Source organism: Papio anubis, unplaced genomic scaffold, assembly GCF_008728515.1.
Source record: "Papio anubis isolate 15944 unplaced genomic scaffold, Panubis1.0 scaffold362, whole genome shotgun sequence".
In the NCBI taxonomy this organism is placed as follows: domain Eukaryota; kingdom Metazoa; phylum Chordata; class Mammalia; order Primates; family Cercopithecidae; genus Papio; species Papio anubis.
Genome location: NW_022163768.1, coordinates 64,765 through 74,687, shown reverse-complemented (window position 1 = coordinate 74,687; position 9,923 = coordinate 64,765). Strand labels below are relative to the sequence as shown.

Below are 9,923 nucleotides of genomic sequence, written 5' to 3'. Positions count from 1 at the left end.
TGACAGAAAGGCTGGAATGGTTTTTCCACAGACTCACACATTTTGGGGCTCAAAATTCAATGTTCTAAGCTTCTCTATCACAAAGAGATCACGAACAAAAGCAAGGCTGGGGATCCTGGCCGGGCTGAGTGGTACCTTGAGCCGGTCCCTGTGTCCTGAGGGTCCCTGGGCCCCATTTCCCACCCATAACCCAAGTCTGCTCAGCTACGGTCTGCCCTGGTGCTCCGTGAACAGCCACAGGCCCCACTTCTGCACAGGATGGGCCTTCAGAGAGATGAGAGCATCTCCCGCACAGCGCAACCCCGTGAAGGCCTGAAATGGGAACGCCCTAACTAAGGCTCTCCTTCCGCTCCCTCGCTGTTTCTTTAACATTACTTCCTCAGCAAGTAGAAAACTAGGCTATCAGGAGGCTTAGGCAGACACACACTCAAACAGCTCTCTTGGAATAAAGCAACTCACACACTGTTTAAAGACATTCCGGCTTCTCCAAGTTTTAAAGGATAGCCCCTCAAACTTGCAGGCTCAAATCACCCCAATGCGGAACGTTTCCAAGTATGGCTACCAAAACCATACCAGAATAAGGTGAGAAGCAGCAGCTAGAGTCAGCACTCTAAAAGCATCATAGCTTCAAAGGCGGGCTGTGCCCTGTCATCCTGAGCCGTAGGCCTTGCTGGGGGCCTGTGGAGCCCCAGAGGGCAGGACAGGGGCTCTCACACCATGGCCCTGGGAAGTACCTGGGAGCTTACCAACCCACAACTCCTAAAGTAACAAGCAACCAGTTCTGGTCTGTGGTTTGAAAAAGTTAAATGGAAAGCTATAGCTTTTCTTGCCACAATCACTCATTAGGCATACAACACTATATTACCAGCATAACATGAAAATAAATTAACCCTTAAGCACTACACCTAACTCTAAAAAGAAAATGCCTTTCAAAAAAGTATGCTCAAATAAGGTGTTCCGAGAGTTGCACAAGGACAGTCTTGGAATGAGCCAGTGCCCCGGAGAGCCAGCGTTTGAACACAACAGCACAGTTCAAACCTTTCTCTGTGGTACTTATGAGGATTAGTTACAATTATGACATCACTACTTTCAAAGGAACCATTAAAACTATTATTAAAAACATTTGTCACAAACAGAAATGCCCTGCAAATCACATTATTGCACACAGGGTTATCAGAAGCTATGCACATCAAGACCTTGAGGCCCCTAGAAGACCCAAAATAGAGACCCTAAAGCCATGCCCGTGGCTGCTCCTGCCAGCATGCCCAGTGCCAGGTCACTGTCATTGTCTCGATACTGCTCTCAAATGATGACTTGGTTAGCAGACTGCTATCCATAAAGTCCTAAAACAGAAGGAAAGTAGCAGATCTCTAAGCAGCAGTTTATGAAGTTTAACATCACTCGAAGTGCCAGTTCTCCTTTCACAAAAGGGATCTGCTGTCTCCTGTCACACTGGCACCCCAGCCCTCCTCCACAGCAGGCACATCGTGTGGCCCACATCCCTGAAACCGCACTGGGAGGAAACCAAGATCCTCAGCTCACTAAGGGCCAAGGTCCCTAATCTGCAAAGAGCAGAACCCTAAAGAAGCTTCCAGACACCAGCCTTTGATTTCTACTTCAGCCCTCCACACCATGCTTACTGGGTGGCAGACAAATGGGGAACATGGGAGAGACACAGTGCCCAACAAAAGCCCAAAAAGGAAATGCTCACTTAAAGCAAATTAGCTTCTTAGTATGCATGCAAACCTACCTTAAATTAAACCTAAATCTGCACATATAACTTGATTTTTTTTTCTTTTTTTTTCACCTCACCCTCTGCCCGCTATTAATTTTTGTATTTTTAGTAAAGACAGGGTTTCACCATGTTGGCCAGGATGGTCTCAAACTCCTGATCTCAAGTGAGCCACCCACCTCGGCCTCCCCAAGTGCTGAGATTACAGGCGTGAGCCACAGCGCCCTGTCTACTCTTCTTCTTTTTTGTTTTGTTTTTGACAGAGTCTCACTCCCTGTCGCCTAGGGTTAGAGCGCAAGCAGTGGCTCGATCCGGCCACTGCAAGCTCCGGGCCCCAGGTTTACCATTCTCCTGCCTCAGCCTCCTGGAGGGCCGGGACTACAGGTGCCCGCCACCACGCCTCTGGCTAATGTTTTGTATTTTTAGTAGAGACGGGGTTTCACCGTGTTAGCTGTGATGGTCTCCATCTCTGACCTCGTAATCCACCTGCCTCGGCCTCCCCAAAGAGCTGACATTACATGGAGCCACCGTAAGTTCGGCCCAGCTTCACTTTTTACTATATAAATTTTATGGGAGAAAATATTTAAGTGTTAAGAGGTGAAACTTCAAAAACAAACCATTACATAAAATTTAATATTTAATTTGGTAAGACTAAAATTTACAACTGAAATGTACTGCTTGTTTCCTCTTCCATGCTTCACAGCCACAATGCCTAGTAGCTAAGTAGCTTTCAAACTGCTCAGGTATTAATAGGGTTAGCTTTCCTCCTTGATCATCTATTCCTTTAATGGTTCAAAGGCTGGCTGGCCAGGCTTGATGGCTGGCACCTGTAATACCAGCACTCTGGGAGGCTGAGGCAGGTGGACCACTTGAGGCCAGAAGTTTTAGACCAGCCTGGCCAACATAGTGAAACCCTGTCTCTTCAAAATTTACCAAAAAAAAATTAGCCAGGGGTAGTGGCGCATGCCTGTAATCCCACGCTGAGGCATGAGAATTGCTCGAACCTGGGAGGCGGGGGCTGCAGTGAGCTGAGATCCTGCCACTGCAATCCAGGGTCTGGGCAACAGAGTGAGACTCTGTCCCCCACCCAAAAAAAAAAGAAAAAGAAAAGAAAAAAAAACAAACTACTCACTAGTGATGTGCACATGTGGATGAAGAGCAGGCGGAACCAGATACCAGGAAGGTGAAACATTTCCAAACCAACAGCACTACATACACTGAAATGCTCTTACTCAACTGAGTGCGCTCTTATCCCTATTCTGTAGATGGGCAAACCGAGGCACACAATGGTTAAGGACACTAAGGCCACACAAACCCAGGCATTCTGGCTAGAGTATGCATTTATACCCACTAATGCCTCAAATCCAACAGAAGATGATGAATGACAAAAATCAAAAGGCACAGAGTAGTACAATGAAACCATTGTAAATCTAAGGGCTGATCTCGTACAGGTAACAGTATTGGAAGCAAGTGATTATTTTTGCAATGTTTAAATTTCAAAACTAGGGAATTATGGCATTTACTTTCACAGCCCTGACATTTTAAAACATTCAGTAATGTTAACTCTAACTAGCCAAATGTAACACGATGGAACCTGTGAGCTGACCTAATGAAAAGCTCTCCTGGAAAATCTGCATTCTCCTGCCCTTGCAGGTCATGCTGAGGTCCGCTGGCTGCAGGACCAGGCCACTCTCCTGTGGCTCCTGCTCAGCTCTGCTCCTGCACTGAACTCAGTCCTTGCCAGAATCAGCTGTGGATGCTTCCAGGTCAGCACACTATTTTAATTGCCTAGTTTAACTAATACTACATAAATGGTCAAAATGTGAAGGAGAAAAAGGCAGACACAGTTTCTATGGCAACTAAGATACTACAGGAAAACTAAATAAAGGAAGGTACTTTTACAAATTATCATCAAATCAGGGAATGGAGAAAACTATAAAAGATGGAAGGATGGGAGCACTATAGTCTCAAAATCTAGAAGTCTGCTCTTGGACTTACCCCTGGAAACTGCAGTGCAATGACGTGTCATGAGGATGGTCTCTACAAGACAAATAGAAGACTCCAACCAAAGGAGCCAACTCAAAGCAAACACCCTAACCCCACATGATGAGAGAGCCGAACGAGCACCCACTAGTGGGTGAAATCACAGCACAATGTTTACAGAACATCTACAGTACTCTGTACTTTCTCAATTGGCCGACCAACCACTGGTCCCAATCACTCAACAGAAAGCCTTAACCAGCTCTGTGCGTGACTAGGAGGGTTCTTGTGGACTAGCTCTAGGCTCTGAGACCCTGGCAGACAGGATGGCATGGAGGTGGCAAAGCACCCATCTGGTTGTCAGCACAAGCTGCTGTGTATCAACCACAAACCCAGCTGACCCTTCCACAGCAAGCAGGTCTGGGGGCTGCCTGGTCACCACCCTGAGGCAGGCTGCATAATGCCCACTGATCCAGCCCCCACGCGGGCAAGCATCTCCAGTACTGCCTGTGAGAGTGCTACTTCTACTCTACTGACGAGAGCTAAGGGCAAGGATGGACTAATTTCTGAAGTGCCCTAAACAACCACGTCCGCAGTATCTGTGCTCTCTGTACAGTAAGAAAACAGCGGCAACTGCCCTAAGAACCTGAGAAAGAGGCTGGCTCTCATGTGGCAAGGCTAAGGCTTAAAACTCACCACCCCATGGGATTCCAACAGAAAAATGTGCAAAAGGAAAATGATTCATAAAAGGGGATATAAACTAAAGCAAGTCGATGATTCCACTTCAGACCTACTGAAGCTATCAAAACTTTCAGAGCACAACAAGCAATCTTTATGGGATTACAGATAAACCACAGCATCAGTAACTGCTAGTGATATTATCAGTTGGTAAATCATTCTGGGATTAACTTGGTAAAATGCTATCCAGATTTAATGTAATATTAAGACTTGAAATGATTACAAATCTGGGATGTCTCTTAAACTAATCCAGAGGTAGAGAAAGGAGGCTGAGGTAGAGATAAAAGATTAGACATGATGTGGTAACTACTGAAGCCAGTGATGGACACATGATAGTTCATTATACCATCATCCCTATTTTTTATGTTTGAAAGCATTTGTATTTTTAAATCATATCCAAAAGAACCCTCAAAAATGTCTATGCTTTCTGACGTATTAATAGAGATGCTTCTCAACTTACAATGGGGTTACCTCCCAATAAACTCATCGTAAGTTGAAACATCATAGTCAAAATGCATTTAATATGCCTCACCTACTGAACATCATACCTTAACACAGCCCACCTTCAACTGCTCAGAGCACTAACATCAGTCTGTAGCTGGGAAAATCAGCTAACACAAAGTCTACTACAATCAAGTGTCGAAGATCTCATGTAACTGAATGAGTACTACACTGAGAGTGAAAAACAGAATGGGGGTAGGAGTACCTGAAGTACGGTTTCTACTAAATGTACATTGTTTTTGCACCATCGTAAAGTCAAAAAATCATTAAGTCAAACCATCCTGAGTTAGGGCCTGTCTGCATATACAGATATATTCTAGTTGGGGGAGGAAAAAAAAAAAGAACTATATTCTAGGCCGGGCAGGGTGGCTCACACCTGTAATACCAGCACTTTGGGAGGCCAAGGCGGATGGATCACCTGAGGTCATGAGTTTGAGACCAGACTGGTCAACATGGTGAAACCATCTCACTAAAAATACAAAATTAGCCGGGTATGGTGGCACATGCCTGTGATTCCAGCTACTTGAGGGGCTGAGGCAGGTGAATCACTTGAACCCAGGAGGCAGAGGTTGTAGTGAGCCGAGATCATGCCATTGCACTGCAGTCTGGGCAACAAGAATGAAACTCCATCTCAAAAAAAAAAAAAAAGAAATATATTCTAATACATATTCAATAGGAACAAAAAGGAAAATGACTAAAGATGTTCAAAGAAGTATCTACAATAGCAAAAAAAGAAAAAAAAAAAGAGAGAGGAAAAAACAGCCAATACTGGAAGGTTTAGTAACACATCACCCAATATGATAATAGGCAATTACTAAAAATACTTATGAGTATTTCGTAGCACTTGGGATTCAATACATATAATTTAAAAACAAGACTAGAAACACAAATGCATGATTATAAGGAGAAAATATTTTATATGGAGGAAGTACAGGAGGTCCTCAAATAATAGTTTCATTTAACGTAGTTTCATTATAACATTAATAAGAAGAAAAGAACCGATTCCCCTCGGGGCACCGCCTGTGCAGCGCGTGAAGGTTCTTTCCACGTTTGCGTGGGTTTTCTTGGGATAGGTCAGTTCCTTCCCATCCCAAAGATGTGTCCCTGAGGTGAATCAGCGTGTCTAAACTGTCCCAGTCGGAGTGAGGGGGTGTGGGTGAGTGTGCCCTGCAATGAGATAGGATCCTATCCATGGTGCATTCCCACCTTGAGCCCTGAGCTGCTGGGAGAGGGTCCAGCCACCCATGGCCACGAACTGAAATAACTGGGTAAATAATTATCTTACTTGTCTTTATTAATCTTACATGTATGTATAGCTCACATTAATTTCAATGGTTAACATTAGAAGTGGTGATGTTTTTGTGACCAGAAATAAGCCACAGAAACTTAACTCTTGTTTATACCAATTAATCTGCGGTAAAATCAGTTTCATTACATGTTGTTTCACAGAAACTCAGAGTTTCCAAGAATCTACTGTTGATGTTAAGTGAGGACTTACTGTAATTCAAACAAAAGTATGTGTGCTAGACTCACAAGACAATGGACAAATATTTAATCTGTCATAATTCTTTATTATTTTAATGGTTTTTCAACTTGACATGAAAAAGAGTGCTAAAGCAGGATCCCTCCCAAGTCCCCATGCTAGCTGATGATCAGCTCCTCAGATTCCCAGAAGAGAGCATTGTGGAATTTCTCTATTTCTACTCCAGACTCCAGAACCCGTTTTAAGTGCTAAATGCATCCAAAGCCAAAGCAACCACCACCAACTACAAGGACACCATCTGAGATTGTAACCAGAGGCCTCCTTGACTTCTCTGGGCACCACGATCAGTGGCCCACCCTTCTGGTACCAGCTCACCTCCCTCTGCCTCTGCACTGAGACACCATGCTAGTTTTGCTCACAGCCCGGGATTCCTCCTCCTCCTGCAAACCCCCACATTCCTGTCTCTCCTGAGCTCAGCCTCTGGCTCCAGCTCACCCACCTGTGCATCCTGTGCTATGGTGCTGTGCCCACTGTGCCTGGCCAGCCTCACTTCACAGGGGCCATCGACCACAGTTCTGCCCTCCCCACCCTCACTGCAGCCCCAGCAGTGGCCAGCATTGTCCCACACCTCCACCCTGCCAACCACCTTGCCCAGGAGACCCAGACATGATACTCCTACACCAGCTACTCACGCCTGCCATGTGTTTCATGTAAGGTGAAGAACAGAAAGAACAGACTCCAAGCCCAGAATAAATACAAGCCCTTTCCAGGCCTCTACTCCACTGTGAAACAGAACATCACCTCAGTAGTGATAACTTTCCAAGGACCTCACCAGAAGAACAGCTGAAAGGTCCCTCTCATCCCTTAAAATGGGCCTCTTACTCTGGCTGCTTCTCAATGTAAGTGAATCCCAATAAGTACGAAATTCTCTGAGAACTAATCCAGACACAATTAGCAAAGTTCTAAAAATCAAGCCTACTCTAGCTTTGCAGAGCAATATGAAACTACCAAAGGCTTTTTTAAAGCACAGTAACACAGTGATTTGTGGTCTACAACCAGAAAATACAGCTCACTTAACCTTAAACTGAAAAATAAAAATGTTTACAGGTCTCTCTGGTCTACTCAGCAAATGGATAGAAATGAGGAATGAAAGGCTGGCTTGAGTTACCTGCATATGGGTACTGCTAGGGCACGGCATAGGCCTGCCCATTCGCAGCATAGACAACTTGAGTTCCTGGCGGGTACGCACCACTATATGGCCCATAGCCGTACGCCTGCTGAAAAGAAACAGGCCCATTAGAAATACAATTGTGAAACTTCTAGTAATGTATTAAAATTGTGGTCTCCAGGTTGCAATCAATAAAATTTAACAGTCAATTAAAAAGACAAAACAAAACATGAAACAGTGTGGTTATGCCCCCTGTTTTAAAGTTACTAAAAAACAAACAAAAGCTACAATTGGAGCCCACTTTCAGGCTACAGAATGAAGAAGGCAGAAAAACACAACAAGAGAAGGAACTGGACTTGCATGAGATTTGGATTTCAATTCAGTTGTGCTGTTAACCTGACCTTCAGTAAGTCACCTACCTAGGCCTCCCTTTGCCCATCTGTAAAATGATACGGTTGGACCAGGTGATAAGGAGATTCACCGAAACCACTATCCTCCAGGTTTAGTTTCTCAGCCTGAAGCAGAACCCCAGGCCCAAGTTCAGCAATTCCAGGCACAATATGGAAGATGAGGGTGTCCTGAGGTACCTGGGCAGGTGACTGAAGGTTTTCGGGCTGCACACACCTATGAAAAGACATGGCTAGAAATGGGCAGCAGACCCACCTCAACCGGCAGTGAATGACCACTATGTGCTGAGAAATACTGAAATCAAGACCGGCCTTCCTGGCATACTCACAGGCGAGAGGAGATCAGACATACTTGCACAATCACTGTCATTCTGTGACAAGTGCTCTGATACAGGGAGAACAGAGGTGTAGCCAGGCAAATGTGTGTGTAGATCTAAACCTGTTATCTTACAAAAGCAGGAGACAAGACTCCCACTTCTCGAAGATGGAGTAGACATTCTTTCCTGTATTCCTCCTGCTAAGTACAACTACAATCTCTGGACATTATATACAAAGCAAACGCAAGAAGACTGAAGAGTGAGGAGAAGATAGACGGGCAAGGAACTTTAGCACCTGAGGGAGGACCTGGGTTTCCTTTTTGCTTCACACATCCCACACTGGGTAATGGGGAAGGTGGCAAGCTGGAAGCACCAATCAGTGCAGACCAAAAAGACCCTGAGAAGAGCTGCTCGCTTTAACAAAGAATCTAAGAAAGAAAGGAGCAACCTAGCAAGACAGATCATTTTTAGACAATAACCTCTCTACTCCAGAGAACCACCACAGAAAAACCTTCAGCCTCACACCAGCAAAGGCCAAGTGTGAAGAGCCTGAATTTCCATGCTCAGCAGGTCACTGGTCCTCAGGAACACCGCTGGAGTAAGACTGAGAAGGAATTTCTTCCCTGCCAGATGGAAACAAAACATCCCCATCCCGCTGGGTGGTGTCCACGGAGACCGTATGGGGAGCCAGAACCCCACTCCCACCCAGCAGAAAATACGGTGCCCTCCCTATTCCACTGAGACCAAGCTGAGAGTGAGTCTTTCAGGACGTCTCAGTGGCAACCAAGGTATCATCGGAGGCTCTGGGGGAAGCAGTAACAGCCTTTCCTCTTCTCAGACAGGGTGATTTCAGTGGAGATCTAGTGAGAACCTAAATTCACAACTCCCTCCACAGCGACAAGAAACCTGGACCATGGTGTCAACTGAGGCTCAAGGCGAGCCTGGACTTCCACCTCTACCTGTCAGCAATAAAGCAGCCCCCGAGAAGCAGGTCTGCTAAAACATGAGATTTAAGTAAGATTCAGTCTTACAGTACTTAAAATGTACAGCTTTTGATCAAAAGCCATTCATCACACCAAGAACCAGGAAGATCTCAACTAAATGAGAAAAGACAACAAAAAACACAAACACAAAGATGGCAAAGATGCTGGAATTATCCGGAAAGACTTTTAAAGCAGCTATCATAAAAACTTTTCAACAAGCAATTATGAACATACTTGAAATAAATAAAAAATATAAAGTATCTACCATAAAACAGAAAAATCTCAGTAAAAAGTATATAGATACATACATTCAATTTTTTATATATCAAGATATAAAGAATAACCAAATAAAAATTTCAGAACTAATACAATAACCAATTTAAATAGTTCAACGAATGAGCCCAACAACGTAATGGAGATGACAAAAGGAAGGAATCCATAAACATGAATATAAAGGGTAGAAATTACCCAATCAGAACACAACAGAGGAGAAATAGATTGAAGTAAAAAAAAAAAAAAAAGCATCTCTGGGACACATCAGACTAACGGGGATGTCATCAGAGTGCCAGAGGGAGTAGAAGGAGGCTGAGGTTGGAAAAGCACTCAAGAATAAT

The 9,923-nt window shown here is 44.5% G+C and overlaps 1 long non-coding RNA gene across 1 annotated transcript; it reads right to left on the bottom strand.

Annotated features, from left to right (window-relative positions):
- Positions 1–626: 626 nt before the first annotated feature.
- On the bottom strand, positions 627–8,097 carry LOC116273105. Its single transcript, XR_004181585.1, has 3 exons — positions 8,022–8,097; positions 7,603–7,711; positions 627–1,343 (listed from the first exon to the last, which is right to left on the bottom strand). It is a non-coding gene; the product is annotated as an uncharacterized LOC116273105 (long non-coding RNA).
- Positions 8,098–9,923: the final 1,826 nt, after the last annotated feature.